The sequence below is a fragment of the Schistocerca nitens genome, chromosome 6, assembly GCF_023898315.1.
Source record: "Schistocerca nitens isolate TAMUIC-IGC-003100 chromosome 6, iqSchNite1.1, whole genome shotgun sequence".
NCBI classification, from domain to species: domain Eukaryota; kingdom Metazoa; phylum Arthropoda; class Insecta; order Orthoptera; family Acrididae; genus Schistocerca; species Schistocerca nitens.
Window position 1 is genome coordinate 244,417,004 of NC_064619.1, and position 17,728 is coordinate 244,434,731.

Below are 17,728 nucleotides of genomic sequence, written 5' to 3' on the forward strand. Positions count from 1 at the left end.
TTTTATGTCGTATTGAAATCAGCAATGATTTACTGAAGCATAATGATTATTCCGTTGTTTATGTATTCACCATACTTCTAATGGGCTCACCCTTTTCAACAGACTCACACAATACTAATACATATTTTTTACATCACATCTCACATTCGTTTTATTTCTCGTCATTGATATCGTATTACAGTATGCCATGTATTTCGAATAAGCAGTTCCTTAGCGTGAAGTTATCGCAGCGAACGACAAACGGACTGACTCGATTTTTAATACAAGACGTTATTCTTTCAGTGTTAACAAAGTTATCTTTTTGGCGATTAATTAACTCAGGAAACAAATACAGTGACGGAGGTTCTTCTTTCGGGACTGTCGGTTCTGTGTCAACGAAGTCAGACATTGAGCACTTAACACACGCATCGGAAATTTCGTCGTCGTTGTTTTTGTTTCCGCTCGTACGTGGAACTAACAAAACAAACCATGCAGTAGTATTTAACATGATCTAACCCTATTTACATCAATAACAGTAGTTACATTATAGCGTAATGCGCATTTGAGGACGTGCTGTAGTCTTGATAAATATCGGCACAACGAGAATATGATATGTACTCCCTACCAATGTGTGTCCTCCACTCAAAGCTCATCTACTTCCTTTAAGAAGCGTCGTTGTAGTACTCGTTCACATGTTTATTCGTGGCCTTCAAGGTACCATTTACGGATAGAGCGATTCGGGTTTCAAGTGACCGTATTTTCGGAATCCGTGTTTCTTGGCGAGGAGGAAGTTAAGAAATGGCTCTGAGCACTATGGGACTTAACTTCTTAGGTCATCAGTCTCCTAGAACTTAGAACTACTTAAACCTAACTAACCTAAGGACATCACACACATCCATGCCCGAGGCAGGATTCGAACCTGCGACCGTAGCGGTCGCGCAGTTCGACTGTAGCGCCTAGAACCGCACGGCCACTTTGGCCGGCGGAAGTTAAGAGATATGGGGATGTGAGCTATGGTTTTACAAGAGCGACTTTCTGTTCAAAATCTACTACTGGGAAGTGCATGCGCCTTTCGTGCCTACGTATAAGTCAGCAACAAACCACGACGCGAGTATGCGTATGACGTCAATAATCGATAGATTGTGCTGAAAGTCAAGTTCTAAATTTCGGAGTATGCTGCACACTGCGCGTGCGCAGAGACAAGGGACTATGGCGGCGTCTGCTAACATCGGAAGTTATAACCTATTGGGTTCGAGCTCCTATTACAGAAATTGATTTTGTTCTTTCGTGTCTCGTTAATCTTTATTCAGTTGTTTTCCTTGTTTTCGTGGCAATTGAAAGTAGCAGAAGGTCCTGCTATTTCTTCCTACTACTGTTCGTCCAGTCTACAAGAGAGACGAAAAATCTGAGAGCAAAAAATCACTTACTCTTTCCAGAGAGAAAAAAAAACCTACACTGCACATAAATAAGAAATTCTATAGATAAAGGTGTTATTGAAAACTGTTTCAACAGTAAAAAGGTAAAATTTGTTGGTCAAGAAAAATAATTTTCGTTGTTTGGCAATTAGCAAGAAAACAAGATACAAAGGGTCAAGCTAAAAGGCGCTATTAACTGCGTTCTACATATTGTCTGATGTGTTCGCTAGCATATATTTTCCCTACCAAATAAATGTATATCTTCTGAAATGTTTGGATGACACTTGCTATTCTTTCAGTCATCAGGAATGTGAACAATTTATCACACGATATTTGACGAGAATTTCCACTTTGAATTCTGATTTGGTCATTAATAAACCCTGTTATCATTGCTTGTTCCTATAGTTTATTACTATATTTCGATTTTTCTGTAAAAAAGATAGGCCCTCATAACCTCGCTTTACGGCAAGTGAAAGAGAGAGATAGATAGCGAGAGTGATTTACGTGTGTATAACAAAACCCTTCCTTCGAAAATTTCCTTTCTTCATACCTCCTCTGTGTTACCACAGGTGACGCGTAACTGCTCTCATTTGTGCTAAAGCTGCGGTACATGCGAGGTGCCTTGTTGCTTCCACCGCTCCGAGTGGAGCGTTAATTTCTGAATAATATTAACCAACCTGCAGTTTTCTGTAGTTGTCCCCTGCACAGAGAACAGCACGTAGGTCGTGAATCCGCTGTGTTGAGGCTGTAATATACAGTTAGCGAGGAACTATATTGCACAAATAATTAAATTTGGAACTGATTTGTTTAAAAGGAATGCCACTCGCTTTTTATTAGCAGAATACGAGAAACTGCACTATTACAGTCCACTTCATGAAACACAAGTAATTACCATTCTTCACAGTTTCACAGAAAATAAACAAAATAATAAAGTGCGTATTAGCGTAATCACTATCAAATTGTTCTTAGTTACATGTTCAGATAATCAGAGACTGCTAATTAAGTGACTTTTCCTGGTAGATTGAAACCGTGTGCCGGACCGAGACTCGATCTCGGGACCTTTGCCTTTCGCGGGCTAGCGCCCTACCATCTGAGCTACCCAAGCACGACTCGCGACCCGTCCTCACAGCTTCAATTCTGCCAGCACCTCGTCTCCTAACTTGCAATTAAGTTCTTAACCAATACACACCGCGGCAGGCATCATGTCTGTCCTCCCGAGACGCCGATCGAGCTCTGCTCTTACAGCCGAAATCACATCACCTGCCTTCCAAGTAGGGGCAACCGAAGATCTCTGAAGTACCTCGTCTGCCTTTTCGGTTAGCAATTGAATGATAGCCTGCTATTGAGAGGTGCTTCTACATGAAATGCAAGTAAATTCACTGTTTAGTTTTTCTAATATTAATAATAGAAGTCCTTTCATTTTAGCGCGCTACTTCCCAATCGCGGGGAGGGACCATAATTTAGGCAGTCGCTCACACGATACACGTACGGAATAAACCATCTGTTAGGCCGGTATTACACTATCAAATTTCTTTGTCAAAGATTTGATCAAAGATGTGATAAAATATTTCGTCAAATATATTTGACAAAGATCTTTGACGTAGCGCTAGAAGGGGTATTACACTGTCATATTTTTCGTCAAAGTTCAAGATGGCTGACAACAACAACTTGTTATTAACCGCAGCAGTTGCATGTGCCACAATTGCACTGTGTGCACATGCGGAAGAGAAACGGGCGTAAAAAAGGAAGCATACCTGGGTGAAGCCGTGGGTTTTACGACGACACGCTAAAAGCATTCAACAAAACGTGTTACGTGAGCTTATAGTGGAGGACGTCAAGTCGTACATAGTTAGGCCCTACTTAAGAATGGATGAGCATACATTTCTGTATGTGCTCAGTGAAGTGTATCCTCATATCACAAAACACAATATTCACTTAAGAACTGCTACATCTGCAGAAGACAGGCTCACTGTAACACTCCGATTCCTTGCTACAGGAGAGGGTTCTATTAGGTTATGTCAGGTCAGGTCAGGTCAGGTCTCCAATCTTCTTTATCTATTTTTGTATTAAGGGTGCCTCAAGTTGTAAAGCGCCTCATCAGCTTCATACATCTCTATTAATTTTGTAGTTGTCAGCACACACCAATTTTATTTACCGGCAATGTTTATAAAAACACTACAGACGGCAGAACGCTGCAGCGTTGCTAGCGCTCCGTGTGGTAACATGCCACATTGCAGTGAACAGAAGACAAGCGACTTCTTTGATCAAATCTACAGCGAGGCCCTAGATTTGATCAAATATTGGACGACATTTGACAAAGTTCCCTATTACACCATCAAATATCTTTGACAAAGATATTTGACAAAGAAATTTGATAGTGTAATACCGGCCTTACCGGCACCTCACACGACATTACGTCATCTTCCCACTGCTGCCTTCTCAACTGCTCTGAGGAGAGCTTTTTGCAGCTGGATATGATTGCTGTAAAGCTAGGAATATTTTACGACTTTCCCCATTGAGGTGCCCAACTGTTCAGCAGACAGCTCTCACATTCACAACACCGGCTGTTTTGGCGCTGACCTGTAAACGAAAACAGACGAGACTCGGCACGGGAATAAAACGCCAAGGTCGCTGCAGTACACACTTGTCTCGAATGTCAGTTGAGACAAGAAAATCGATCGTGTGAAAGGGGCTTTAGAAAAATGTCAACCACGGTTGTGTCCTGTGTGATACGTAATGAGACAGTTTTGTGTGTGGCGCGTTTTGGAGGGCACGATCAGCCGGCGTCGGTGGGCGCAGATTTGGCAGAAGGCGCGAGTCGGCGTGGGGCCGATCAGCGGGAGTACGCGGTGCCGGCTGGCTGGGCATTGTTCTCTGTGCAGTGCCGGGTTCCCACGGCGTACATCCGGCAACGCGGCGTGGCGCGGCGCGGCGCGGTGCGGAGCGGCCGCTGTTCCGCTCGGACAGGCAGGCTGGCTGGGCGAGCGCCCGCCGGCCCTCCTACAGCGCCACCTCGCGCATTGTTGCGGCCACGCGGCCTCGGCCGGTTCCGTCGTGTTAATTGTGCAAGGGACGTCGAAGTCGGACCTCAGTCTCATTGCTTGCCCTTCCGTCAAAGGGAATCTGTAGCGCCTACAGTATTCTCCACTCTTTCCTGGACAAATTAGCATCTAACGTATCTTTGTGACGTTTGAAGTATTTTATTTTCAATTTTACTGTATTACTTGCGTATGTCCGAAACTACCCAATTTCGAACTTGCGTCTCTTTATATGCGAATCTAAAACGTGTAGTTTATTTGAATCAATAGGAAAGTGAGGAGTTAAAGAAACTGGAATTCAGTGAACACTCACAAAATGAATGGGCACACGCCTCGTAAAATTAAAACAAACTCATCGCACCACACATTGCTAGGTGGTAGGTCACTGAGTGGTTCACTGACTAATAAAACAGTAGGTCAACTAAAGCAGTATTATGGAATGGCCAACAAGTATACCGGAAATGATTCAGAAAATATGATGAAAGCAGACTTGGCCTCAAAATTTTCACCAACTCTCAGCTGACAAAAAACCCATACATTCACTGTGCTCTCATGGATCCGAATCATGGTATAAATGTCGGAAGCCGGCCGGGGTGGCCGAGAGGTTCTAGGCGCTACAGTCTGGAACCGCGCGACCGCTACGGTCGCAGGTTCGAATCCTGCCTCGGGCATGGATGTGTGTTTTGTCCTTAGGGGACTGATAACCTCAGATGTTAAGTCCCATAGTGCTCCGAACCATTTTGTAAATCTCGGGTGGCTGAAGTTTCGGGAGTGTATTTTGAACACAAGAACTCTGTTCCTGAAGCGGTTCTTGAAGCCATCGAGCGGATTAATAAGAACCCACCTCACCAAGACCTGATCCGAAAGCTAACAATATAAGTGTCTACCAGGTGTAGAAGTATGAAACCGGAATTTGGTTGCAATAATTACACGTCTGTGGTTTGAAACTGATAAACAGTATTTTATTCAAATTAATCTCCATTGCTATGTATTTTATTCAAATTAATCTCCATTGCTATTTATACATTTCTCTCACCTCTCCAGCAGGCTATGAATGCCACGCCAAAAAAACTGTTCACCTTTTGAAGTGAACCAGTCAGCGAGCCATTTTCGTACATTTTCAAACGAATTGAATCGTTGTTCAGCGAGAGCGTGTCCCATTGATGAAAATAGATGATAATCGGATGGAGCCAAGTCAGGAGCATAAGCTGCATGCCCTAGTATTTCCCAACTGAACGCCTCGATCGTTTCCCTGACCCGTTTTGCTGTGTGTGATGGGGCGTTATCATGGAGCAATATGACTTTCGTTGCCTTTTTCCTTATTCCGGTCGTTTTTCACGTAATGCTTGATTTAAACTGATCATTCACTGTTGGTAGTGACCAGTGTTGACGGTTTCACCAGGTTTTTGCAATTCATACTAGACAACACCCTTCTGATCCCAGCAAACACAGAGCATACTGATCCCACCAAACACAGAGCATAGTCGTCTTTCCTAAGGGATTTGGTCTTGCAGTGGATATTGATGGTTTGCCTGGATTCACTCATGATTTACGACGCTTAGGATTCTCAAAGTATATCCATTTTTCATCACCTGTCACTATTCGATGGAGAAACGACTTTCTTTTGCATCTGGCGAGCAGCATTTCACAAATGGTTTTTCGATTTGCTTGCTGTCTTTCATTCAGTTCATGCGGAACCCAACTTACCACTTTCTGCAGCTTTCCGATAGCTTTCAATATAAGAGAAACGGCTTTCTGCGTCACATTCAATTGTTCCGCGAGTTCCTGTTGAGTTTGAGTATCATCTTCATCCAATAAAGCCTGCAATTCGTTGTCTTCTAACGTCTTCGGTGGTTTCCCTCGCACATCGTCTCTCACGTGAAAAGGACCACTTTTTAATATTTTAACCACTCGAGAAACACTTCGTTTTCCCAAGAGCATGTTCGCCGAAAGCTTCGACAAACATTCGATGCGATCCTGCAGCAGTTTTATTCCAGTGATAACAGAAAATCAATACTGTCCGCAAATTGTAGCTCGTAGGCACAAAACTCGACATATTTACGGGTTTGAAACAGATGTCGATGTATGAACTTGGGTTACTGTGTGTTGACATTCGTCGTCAACCGTTACAGGAAGCAGAAGGCGCTGCAGACGCGGTCTCACGGCCGTACACTAGCACTATCTATAGTGAAATTCGGTTTCATACTTCTGCACCTGGTACAAGGCGGACTCAACATCCCAAAGAGTTTTTCAGTAATATTATCTGGATAAGAGTGCCAAAAAATGTTTTTAGGGTTAAATAGACTGAAAAGGGACGTTAGTGGGGACTGTGTTAACATTTAATGATGAATATATGGAGAGAATTAGAGCTCTAGCTCATCTTAACATCACCCCAGGCTGTCATTCTGAAGAGGGTTGAAAAATAAGTCGAGGCCCGTTGAGGCGTAGTGTGCAGCCGAGTTCACCACCAAAGGAGCAAGGTCAACCAGAAGAAATAAGCTTTTAGAGAAGGTGTGGCGAAATAAATAAAATAAAAAATTAAATTTATGATTTTTTTGGAAAGAGGAAAAATTATGGACATGGAACTGTAACTTTAGAATTTTTGAAAGGCTTTTTTACGGACTGTATTGACCGGCTTGAATGCGGACAAATTCAGTGCTGCGTGAAATTGCCTGTAATAGAATTTACCATTCCGATTAATTACATTTTTGAATTCTACGACATTGTTGATTTATTCAGAGTTCTCACCTTAGACGTAGAATTCGTCATTCTGCCACAATATTAATTCATTAGTCGCCATCGATGTTCTCTTTGTTGACCGTGTGTACCTTCCTAGGTCGGCATCGGTTTACTTCACGAAGACGGTGGAAACCAAGGAATACAATGCTACTTCGCTTGAAATAACTCTCGTAAGAATTAGATACATCTCATTATTTTTAATTCACAACACAATAAGACATGCTCTGCTCGTCGCACAAACCATAAATACTAACAATATGGCTGCCTTTCCGCACACACCAAAAATTACGTCCATCCTCTACAAGGTAACAATCGAAAGTGTCTCTTCACTTCTTCTTGGAGTATGAAACAAAAGAGAATCCAATATGCACATTACAGAGATTACATTCTACATCCCTCTCAATTTAATCTTTGGCGCAGCCTTTAAGGTATTGTATGTCTCTGCATCTGAATGTGTCATTACAGAGGGTGGTAAAGATGATAGGATGCGGACTGTGGTTCAAATGCCTCTGAGCACTATGGGACTCAACTTCTGAGGTCATCAGGTCCCTAGAACTTAGAACTAATTAAATCTAACTAACCTAAGGACATCACACACATCCATACCCGAGGCAGGATTCGAACCTGCGACGATAGGTGTGCGCGGTTCCAGACTGTAGCGCCTAGAACTGCTTGGCCACTCCGGCCGGCATGCGGACTATACTGATGGGTGCTTTTGAGCCTTAATTTAAAAATATGAGTGAATTTTTATCATTTTACACGCGTATTTTTCTAAGTGAGTTTTTTATATTGGTGTACCTGTGTAACAAAAACTACTTATGATAGCTACATGAAACTTTGTGACTTGTTTTACGCTGTACCTACTGAAGCACCATCGTAATAGTGATTTGAATAGGTGTGAATCTAGGGGCTTGCATGTACAAATATTCACAGTAAAAAATGGCATAGTTAAAATATATATATATATATATATATATATATATATATATATATATATATATATATATATCTGTTTTTTTATATTATCTCTTAATTATGCTTCAGTGGACATAAATAACATGCATAACGTACCCATAAAAATTTTATATTCTAATCTTCATTAGTTCCAGAGTTAAAAGTACACAAATTTGCCGTACTTAACATGACCACATCGGGTCTGCGAACTTCCCTGAAGTGGCTTCTAAACCGGCAATGATGCTGTACAATGTCGATACGCTATCGATAACATAGAAGGTTGTGCAATATGTTGTACAGTATATTGGCGACTATACTGAAATTAGGTTTTTACTGCGCGAACTCTTTATACCCTACGATGTCTGGCTAATATTGTATATCTTTGCCAGATCAGTCCCGTGTGCCAGCTGTTTATTTTGTGCGGTTACTTGTGTTGCGTAAACCGAATTGTGGTGATGACCTCGAAAGCTGCGCAACATTAATTCATTTTGGATTTATGGTGAGTCCATCGACGTTTGTTATCGTTATGGCGTGTAAAACCAATCCCGTATAGTAAATATCGGAAGAAAACCCAGCAGTACGATCAGTTGTCGAAGTACAGGGAAATGTATCTGGGAACCATTTTCGCTCAGGGCAATGTGTTAACTCTGTTGCTGTTAAATGGACAAATGACCAGCCAACGCATCCCAATGGCATGCAGTTTACATATGCTGATGACACAGCCGCGGCTTCCCAACTAACCACCTTCGAGGAAGTGGAGGAGAAATTAACCAGCAGCTTGGAAATACTGGGCGATTACTATAACTAAAACCACCAAAGATGCAATTTTACACCTGAGAATAAGGAAGCCAAAAGAACAGCTCATGTGAGTTGGAAAGGGCAAGAGCTAGGCCACTGCTACTCTCCCAAAACTGACCCGCAAATGCTTCGAACAATAGCCATTGCACTCAGTTTGTCGGCAACTGTGTGTGTACCGCGCCTGTGTTTATGTGGCCGTAAATGAGTCATCCCGCACCATACCAGGATGATTGAGGCCCACACCGACAGAGAAGAACTATCCTCTCATAAGGATAGCTCCCCCCAGTATACGGCGGCAAGTAGCTGCCGAGATGGAAAAGAAGAAACAGATGATAGATAATCGCCAACCTCTACACGGGTGCCAGTAACAGCAGGCTGTTTCCCTCAAGAAAGACCGCCCTTTGGACAACAGAGACTAGAGACTATCAGCGTCACCGTCGAAGAGAGGAAACGCTATGGAAGGAGGCAACACCAAATCCTATCTTGGAGCTGAAGGAATAACTTGCGGCTGTTAAGTAACAGATCCTTCAAGGCTCTCAAGGGGCTGTGGACTAGGGTCTCATATTGCAAGTATAAACTTGCCCGTTGGGGCTATGTCGGTGGGGAACCAATAAGTGACTGTGGGAATGTCCAAACGGATGACCACCTTCTGACGTGTCCAAACCTCAGCACAAGCTGTACCCCTTGAGATATGTAGATAACTAATGTTAAAGCCTCTGTTCCTGTAACAGATAGATGAAATATCCATACGATACCCTAAATCTGATATCAGATTCGTATATTAGCTGATTTTTGCTTCGTCTTCAATTGCACTTGTCGTATACAGAACGTTAACGTACGGTCTTCTTTACTTTTTAATTCCTCCCTCAAAAATAGTGCCCAGTGTCAGGCGCCAAACAGTGAGTGATTGACTTTCTCTTTCCTCACGTGAAACGATCGCTCAATTTCATAAAATAAAATGTCTCTTCTGATGGCCTTTGGACATCTAAGACTGAATTGGCGTATAATAAGATGGTGTCCGTTCACTTGTCGCCCAAAACACTATGCAAATAGCATAGCGACATTGAATAAGAAATCCTCGTCTACTTCTAACTTTCGGCGTCGTTTTAGTTTCTTGTCCACAAGAGGAAATTTCGTTAATGTCCAAAAAGCTCAGTATGTGATTCATAACATGGGTTCCTGACTTAATGCATCATGTAATGCCGTCGGTGACAGTAAGATGCAAAGAGGCAGTGTAGTCCGAGGGAACAAAAAATATAAAGAAAAGTTATGGTGCCAGTTAACGCCAACACAACTTCAAACACCGCTCAGTCTGATGTGACTCTGCAAATTAATTTGTCTAGTTAGGCAGAAACACAGCAGGTCATGAGAAATAACTGCACTCAAAATGATTGGTAAAAAATATCACATAGTAGGAGCTGTAAGCTTACCACTATTTACCAAGGTCTGTGTGCATCAGGTTTATTTTTTGCTTCCAATTGGGAACCATCTTGCCCCACCTCGAAATTCGCCGAGAATTGTCTGTAATGAAAGAGTTTCACTATGCTCCATCCGGAGTTGGAAAAAAAGTTACGTACGAGGAACCAACATGAGGATGCGTTTTGCAATGTGATACACGATCAGTGATATTTTCATTCGACAGCTCATTAGATACAGCGAGCATAGTCTACCGCTGTATACAAAACAAAATAAAAAAATAACGATTTCATCACGGTAGTTAGTTTTGATGATTATGTCACCACGAAGCAGCTCATTGTATAATTTATTGTTACTGCCAGTTCCCTAGAACATTTTGAGCACAGTCAGCGTAAAAAAATCGTTACTGTACAATAGAACTTTGCTAATACCTCATTATTGGAAATACCTTCAGGGAGTTAGAAAGACAAGTAATAAAAATATATCAGATCGTTTTAAGACAAACTGCATGGTGTGTCCTCATGTTTCTGTTATTATCGCGGCTGGCCAATTATTCTCCGAGGTGTGACGCGGCGCGTAATTATTGAGGCTCTAATGCTTCCAGGTTGGTTGCTCTTGGCGCAGACTGATATCTTGGCCGTTATCCATTTCAAATGCATTGGTCGGTGTGACAAAGGGCAGCCATTCTTCATTTGTCTCTCTCTCTCTCTCTCATCTATCAAGTGTGTGGGGCACTTGTGACCGTTGTTCGCCTCACATGCAGTTGCAGGTGAGACAAAGAGAGGCCATTCTCCGCCTCTCTCGCTCTCCAGTAGCGTTATCTGTCAGGTGAAAGCATTGGTCTACCGTTGGGTAGAGTTGCCAGCATCTCATATGCGAAGGAGAGAGACGATGCCGGGTGTTCGTAGACATGGACGGTCAGTGCGCCGTCTGAGCACAGTTTTTATCTCAGTCCCCGGCGAAGAATAGTTCACCCGGGCTGACCGCCGTCACCAGATAACGCGAGACAGTGGCGGCGGCAGTTCCCCCTTCGGTAGTTGTCTGGCGAGTCACCCATGACAACAGAGACGATTACATACAATCATGGATAAAAGTATTCATACAGTAGGTGTTGACAAACTACGATGGTGTGTTGGGATAGTAAATCACCCACAGCGCCGATACGAATAAGTACGATGATGTTGCGTCAGATAACCATGTTCTTGGAAATGAAGCTTCCCGTATGCCATGAATCTGTTCTGAGAAAATAAAATATTTTACACTCCGCACGGTCTACGACAGGGCAAAATGTATTCATACAGCGGACTATTTTCAACCAAACAATCGGCTGACGCAGCCCCGGAGTGCATGCCACACTTGTGCAGTCGTGTGGCGGCCGTGAAGCAACAGCACGTCGAACGTGGGTACCGTGGAACAGCAGAATGGGCCGCAAGGGGAAGGAAACGACCATTGAGGAACGAAACATCGTTGTCACCCAATATCTTCAACACAAGTCGTATGCCGAAATTGCGAACATCATACGACGAAGCCGAGCGACTGTGCAATCTATCATTAAGCGATATAAGGACAGACATGTAGTAATAAACAGTGAACGACGCAGTCGTCCAGAGAAGCTTACAACAAGAGAGACCAGGATGCTACTAAGAATCATCAAGAAAAATCCGAAAACGACAGCGTCGGCACTATCCGCATATGTAAATGACCACTTCCGAAAGGACATCACTCCAAGGGCAGTTCGTACCATTCTCAATCGTTCGGGCTACAGAGCCAGGGTCCCGAGACGAAAGCCCTACATCAGCAAAAAGAACAGGAAGTGGCGGATGGAATTCGCGAAACAACATGTATCCCAGACAGCAGACTTCTGGGATACTGTATTGTTTAGTGATGAAAGCAAATTTAATATCGTGCACAATGATGGTAGGATCTTGGTCTGAAGAAGACAGAATACAGACCTCGACCGAAACAACATTCAACCCACGGTGAAGCACGGAGGTGGTGGAGTGATGGTATGGGGCTGTATGTCAGCCTCCGGTGTCGGAAAATTAGTGTTTGTGGAAGGTACCATGGACAGATTTGTGTATATGAACATTCTCAAACAGAACTTACAACAGAGTGTTGACGCCTTGGGTCTTCCTAGAAATTATTACTTCCAACAGGACAATGATCCCAAACATACGGCGCAAGTTGTCCGTCTGTGATTGCTCTACAACACTCCACACACACAACACCAGCTTAGAGACCGGACCTGAATCCCATCGAACACTTGTGGAGTGAGCTGGAAACACGACTGAGTAAACACGACATCCGTAGTAAGGCCTCTCTGAAAGAGGCTCTCCTTCGAGAATGGGAAGGTATCACGACGGAAACTACAAGAAAATTGGTCCATTCCATGCCACGGAGGTTGCGAGAAGTAATACATCGGAAGTGTATGCATACGAAGTATTAAACATGTTCTGGCTTTGTTAGAAGTGTCATTTTCTGTTGGTGCATGAATTCTTAATTCCCAGCGCAGTAGAGAACTTGGTAGACGTTTTTATATTTTGTTTTGTAAAGGCTTGTTCATTCTCGTTCTACACTCCTGGAAATTGAAATAAGAACACCGTGAATTCATTGTCCCAGGAAGGGGAAACTTTATTGACACATTCCTGGGGTCAGATACATCACATGATCACACTGACAGAACCACAGGCACATAGACACAGGCAACAGAGCATGCACAATGTCGGCACTAGTACAGTGTAATATCCACCTTTCGCAGCAATGCAGGCTGCTGTTCTCCCATGGAGACGATCGTAGAGATGCTGGATGTAGTCCTGTGGAACGGCTTGCCATGCCATTTCCACCTGGCGCCTCAGTTGGACCAGCGTTCGTGCTGGACGTGCAGACCGCGTGAGACGACGCTTCATCCAGTCCCAAACATGCTCAATGGGTGACAGATCCGGAGATCTTGCTGGCCAGGGTAGTTGACTTACACCTTCTAGAGCACGTTGGGTGGCACGGGATACATGCGGACGTGCATTGTCCTGTTGGAACAGCAAGTTCCCTTGCCGGTCTAGGAATGGTAGAACGATGGGTTCGATGACGGTTTGGATGTACCGTGCACTATTCAGTGTCCCCTCCAATATCACCAGTGGTGTACGGCCAGTGTAGGAGATCGCTCCCCACACCATGATGTCGGGTGTTGGCCCTGTGTGCCTCGGTCGTATGCAGTCCTGATTGTGGCGCTCACCTGCACGGCGCCAAACACGCATACGACCATCATTGGCACCAAGGCAGAAGCGACTCTCATCGCTGAAGACGACACGTCTCCATTCGTCCCTCCATTCACGCCTGTCGCGACACCACTGGAGGCGGGCTGCACGATGTTGGGGCGTGAGCGGAAGACGGCCTAACGGTGTGCGAGACCGTAGCCCAGCTTCATGGAGACGGTTGCGAATGGTCCTCGCTGATACCCCAGGAGCAACAGTGTCCCTAATTTGCTGGGAAGTGGCGGTGCGGTCCCCTACGGCACTGCGTAGGATCCTACGGTCTTGGCGTGCATCCGTGCGTCGCTGCGGTCCGGTCCCAGGTCGACGGGCACGTGCACCTTCCGCCGACCACTGGCGACAACATCGATGTACTGTGGAGACCTCACGCCCCACGTGTTGAGCAATTCGGCGGTACGTCCACCCGGCCTCCCGCATGCCCACTATACGCCCTCGCTCAAAGTCCGTCAACTGCACATACGGTTCACGTCCACGCTGTCGCGGCATGCTACCAGTGTTAAAGACTGCGATGGAGCTCCGTATGCCACGGCAAACCGGCTGACACTGACGGCGGCGGTGCACAAATGCTGCGCAGCTAGCGCCATTCGACGGCCAACACCGCGGTTCCTGGTGTGTCCGCTGTGCCGTGCGTGTGATCATTGCTTGTACAGCCCTCTAGCAGTGTCCGGAGCAAGTATGGTGGGTCTGACACACCGGTGTCAATGTGTTCTTTTTTCCATTTCCAGGAGTGTATATACCAGCATAGCTGCATTGGCGACTGGCCAATGTGTATACCTGTAGTGCATATCCAATTAGTGTTTTTGGTTTCGTATTGTCAATAAAGGCAGTTTACTTTTCCACGCTCTAGTGTATGAATACTTATTTCCATTACTGTACGCAATTGCACCTCTCATTTTTTGTTTGTTTTGAATAAAGGGCTTGCCCCTATCTGTTTCCACTTGTTTACAGCGTAAATTTAGCTGTGTTGTATGTGTACATACCTGGATTTTTTTCCACCGTTATTTTCAAGTATACTATAATCCTGTAGTGTCAGACTCCTCAAGGCAGTCTTACAATGATGTAGCGCAAAGACAAGCTGCTCACGAACATAGTCCATAGCAAGCTCATATTTGTTGCAGTGTGCTAATTGTTTAACAAGGGATGCCGGTGTATTGTTAAAATATCGCTATGTTCTAATTGTTTGACGTGGGATATCAAAGTACTGGTTTGAAATATATTGTTTAACATTTAAAGTCTCGTACTTAAGTGTATCCTAGATTGTCGGCCTTGAAAAGTGTGAGATAATGGGCGATATGCAACAAATTATCCCAAATTTGTTAATAACAATGGGAGATGGTCATACGTTGGAGTGCTTACAGAAAATGCCATTGTTAGTAATACAGTATGACATCACATGTTAATAATGCAGAAACTTGGTATGTAGCGATAGTTTGTTTAAATAACGCACTGTGGTAATTGTTTAACATTAAAAGTTTCATATTTACATGTGTATTTCGATCACTATCTTAAAAAGTGGATATTTAGAATACTGGGGGAGCAAGGGAGAGACATTGGCAATAAAAGTAACAGCTTACCCCAAAATTGTAAATAACAGTAGGAGTTGGTCATACATTTGAGCACTCGCAGAAAACATCATTAAATTATAGTAATTCAGCCATATCCCTTCAAATTTTCCATTCACACACACTAGTGGTACAGTGTCTGACATTGTAAATTAAAACAATATTTAGTTCAATTTTTTATGTGTGATGCTGCCACTTCATGTTGATCCTTTCACTACGGTGCACAGACCTCGGATGACGATGCTCACACAATCAACGAGCTGCTCGTTCAAGACCTGAAGGCCCGACGGACGTCTTCCGGCCACCATGTCTTCCTCTGCCTTGTGGCGTCAAACGGATTTGGTATGGAGGGGCATGTGGTCAGAACTCCACAACACACTTCCAGCCGTTTTTCAGACTTTCCAAACCGCGGAGCCAGTACTTTTTCATCAAGTAGTCACTCATTGGCATCACAATGCCAAGTGCACGCTGTATCAGTGCTCCCGCCAAGGAAAAATGGTTGGCAGTACCTTGAATCGAACCCATGTCTTCTGCTGTGGAGGCTGCATACACAGTTGAGCTAGAGAAAAGGCGAAGACGAGATAAATTTGTTTTCTCCCATTTTCAAGTCTTTGTATTGGCTTAGGTCAGTTAGCGGGAGGGTGGCCTTGATTTTTGGGCCAAAACCCCCACAACACCAGATGACAGGAGACTGGCTGCGGCAGCTGTCCCTTCGACAGCTTTTGGCGACTTGCGTACGACAACAGAAACGATACTAAGAGTTGTCGGTGTTTTTTGATACACCACGTACACACACGTTCACTCTTATAAAAAAAAAAACATTGAATCGGTTACAGACACAAATGCGGAGAAAACTTCTTATTCAACCGCCTTTGATTGACTATGGGCGTATTTTGTTGACCGGTCATGTGGATGTCAGTGTTACCCATCGAAGATTACATGTTGGCTTTCGGAGAAATGGATCAAAGATGGAAAACGATTTGTAAACCACATTACGTTCAAGAAAGCGGATAGCGGGATGTTGTTGCTGATCTGTAAATAATAGCTCTCCGTCTCGTGGTTTGATAGATAGTGGAATACATTGCTAGTGTAGGAACAGTGATTCGGATCATTGTTACCATTAAGAACGCCATCGGACGACCTATTCGTTCAAAACAACGCCGTTAGTGCCCATTATACTGTACAACTAGGTATGTTAAGGGTATTCTGTATTTCGGGAGACGCCAGCTTGACACAAACAACACACTGGCAGAAGTGGTGCAATGATTACGACTTCGCATTAGAGAGAAGCGGAGCCCAAATTCCCGACCAGCCACCTTGGTTTAAGTTTTCTGTTGTTTCCAAAAATCACTTAAGACGAATGTTTCGAGGAGTTCGTTTTAAGATCTCACGGCCGACTGAATACATCGTTTTTGTTTTGTCCGAGCGAATTTGTCAGTATCTGGTGACCACGTCATGGAGGTTTAACGCCGTATCGGTGTCAAGCTCATGAGAGATTGAGCACGCGCTCCGATTTTGAAACGACGGGGAAGTATATCGCCCCTGCCCATTTTTCCGTTGAACCATCTCAACATTTGCCTTAACCCATTTACGAAAATCACGGGAAACGCAAATCTTCCTGTTCCTCAGAAATGCGAGTCCAAAGAAGCTACGTCAGTATTATTGCTAAGGAGCTGCATTGGTTCACGACTGACGTGTCATCCACCAAACATGCCATTTTCTAGCATGACAGTTGTTCATGCTACGAATCACAATCGCGCCGGTGTGGTTTTCGGGACGAATAAGTTTAATTCTAATTGATCACAGGAAAGAAACCACCACATCGCACTCGTCTGGATTTGTAGCTCCATTGTGTGGACATTCGTTGTAGAGTACCCACAAACATACCACGACGAACTGCAGCTTCTTACGTACCAAAGGTAGGCAAAGATGATGTGCAGCCGCTGATATTCCATTTCTTCAACTAACGTTATGGCTGTATACTTTTCGGCCATAGTACGAAATAGGCGACAGCGTGAAGCTACAGTTTGTCGAACATGTTATTTATATCACTGAAGCACCAGAGACTTGTAATTTGACGTAGTTTTATTCTAAATAGCGTTGTTTTAGATCTGAATGATTGTTTGTGTCACTATCATGTGTAACTTGTTACGTCGTAAATTGTCTGTTAGCCAATGGCCTTGCCGCAGTGGTAACACCGATTCCAGTCAGATCACCGAAGTTAAGCGCTGTTGGTCTGGGCTAGCACTGGGATGGGTGACCATCCGGTCTGCCGAGCGCTGTTGGCAAACGGGTGCACTCAGCCCTTGTGAGGCAAACTGAGAAGCTACTTGACTGAGAAGCAGCGGCTCCGGTCTCGTTTACTGATATACGGCCGGGAGAGCGGTGTGTTGACCACATGCCCCTCCATCTCCGCATTCAGTGACGCCTATGGGCGGAGGATGACACGGCGAGCGGTCGGTATCGTTGGGTCTTCATGGCCTGTTCGGGCGGAGTTTAGTTAAACTGTCTGTTAATAGTGGAGATAAATCATCGGTTTTCTCAAGGATAAGGATGTTGTG

The 17,728-nt window shown here is 44.2% G+C and overlaps 1 protein-coding gene and 1 pseudogene across 4 annotated transcripts in view; both read left to right on the forward strand.

The window, feature by feature from the left end:
* The window catches only part of LOC126262212 (aryl hydrocarbon receptor nuclear translocator homolog), a 566,087-nt gene that overhangs the window by 118,917 nt on the left and 429,442 nt on the right, over window positions 1-17,728 (forward strand). The window lies entirely within an intron of this gene.
* LOC126191922 (5S ribosomal RNA) lies at window positions 17,338-17,455 on the forward strand (annotated as a pseudogene).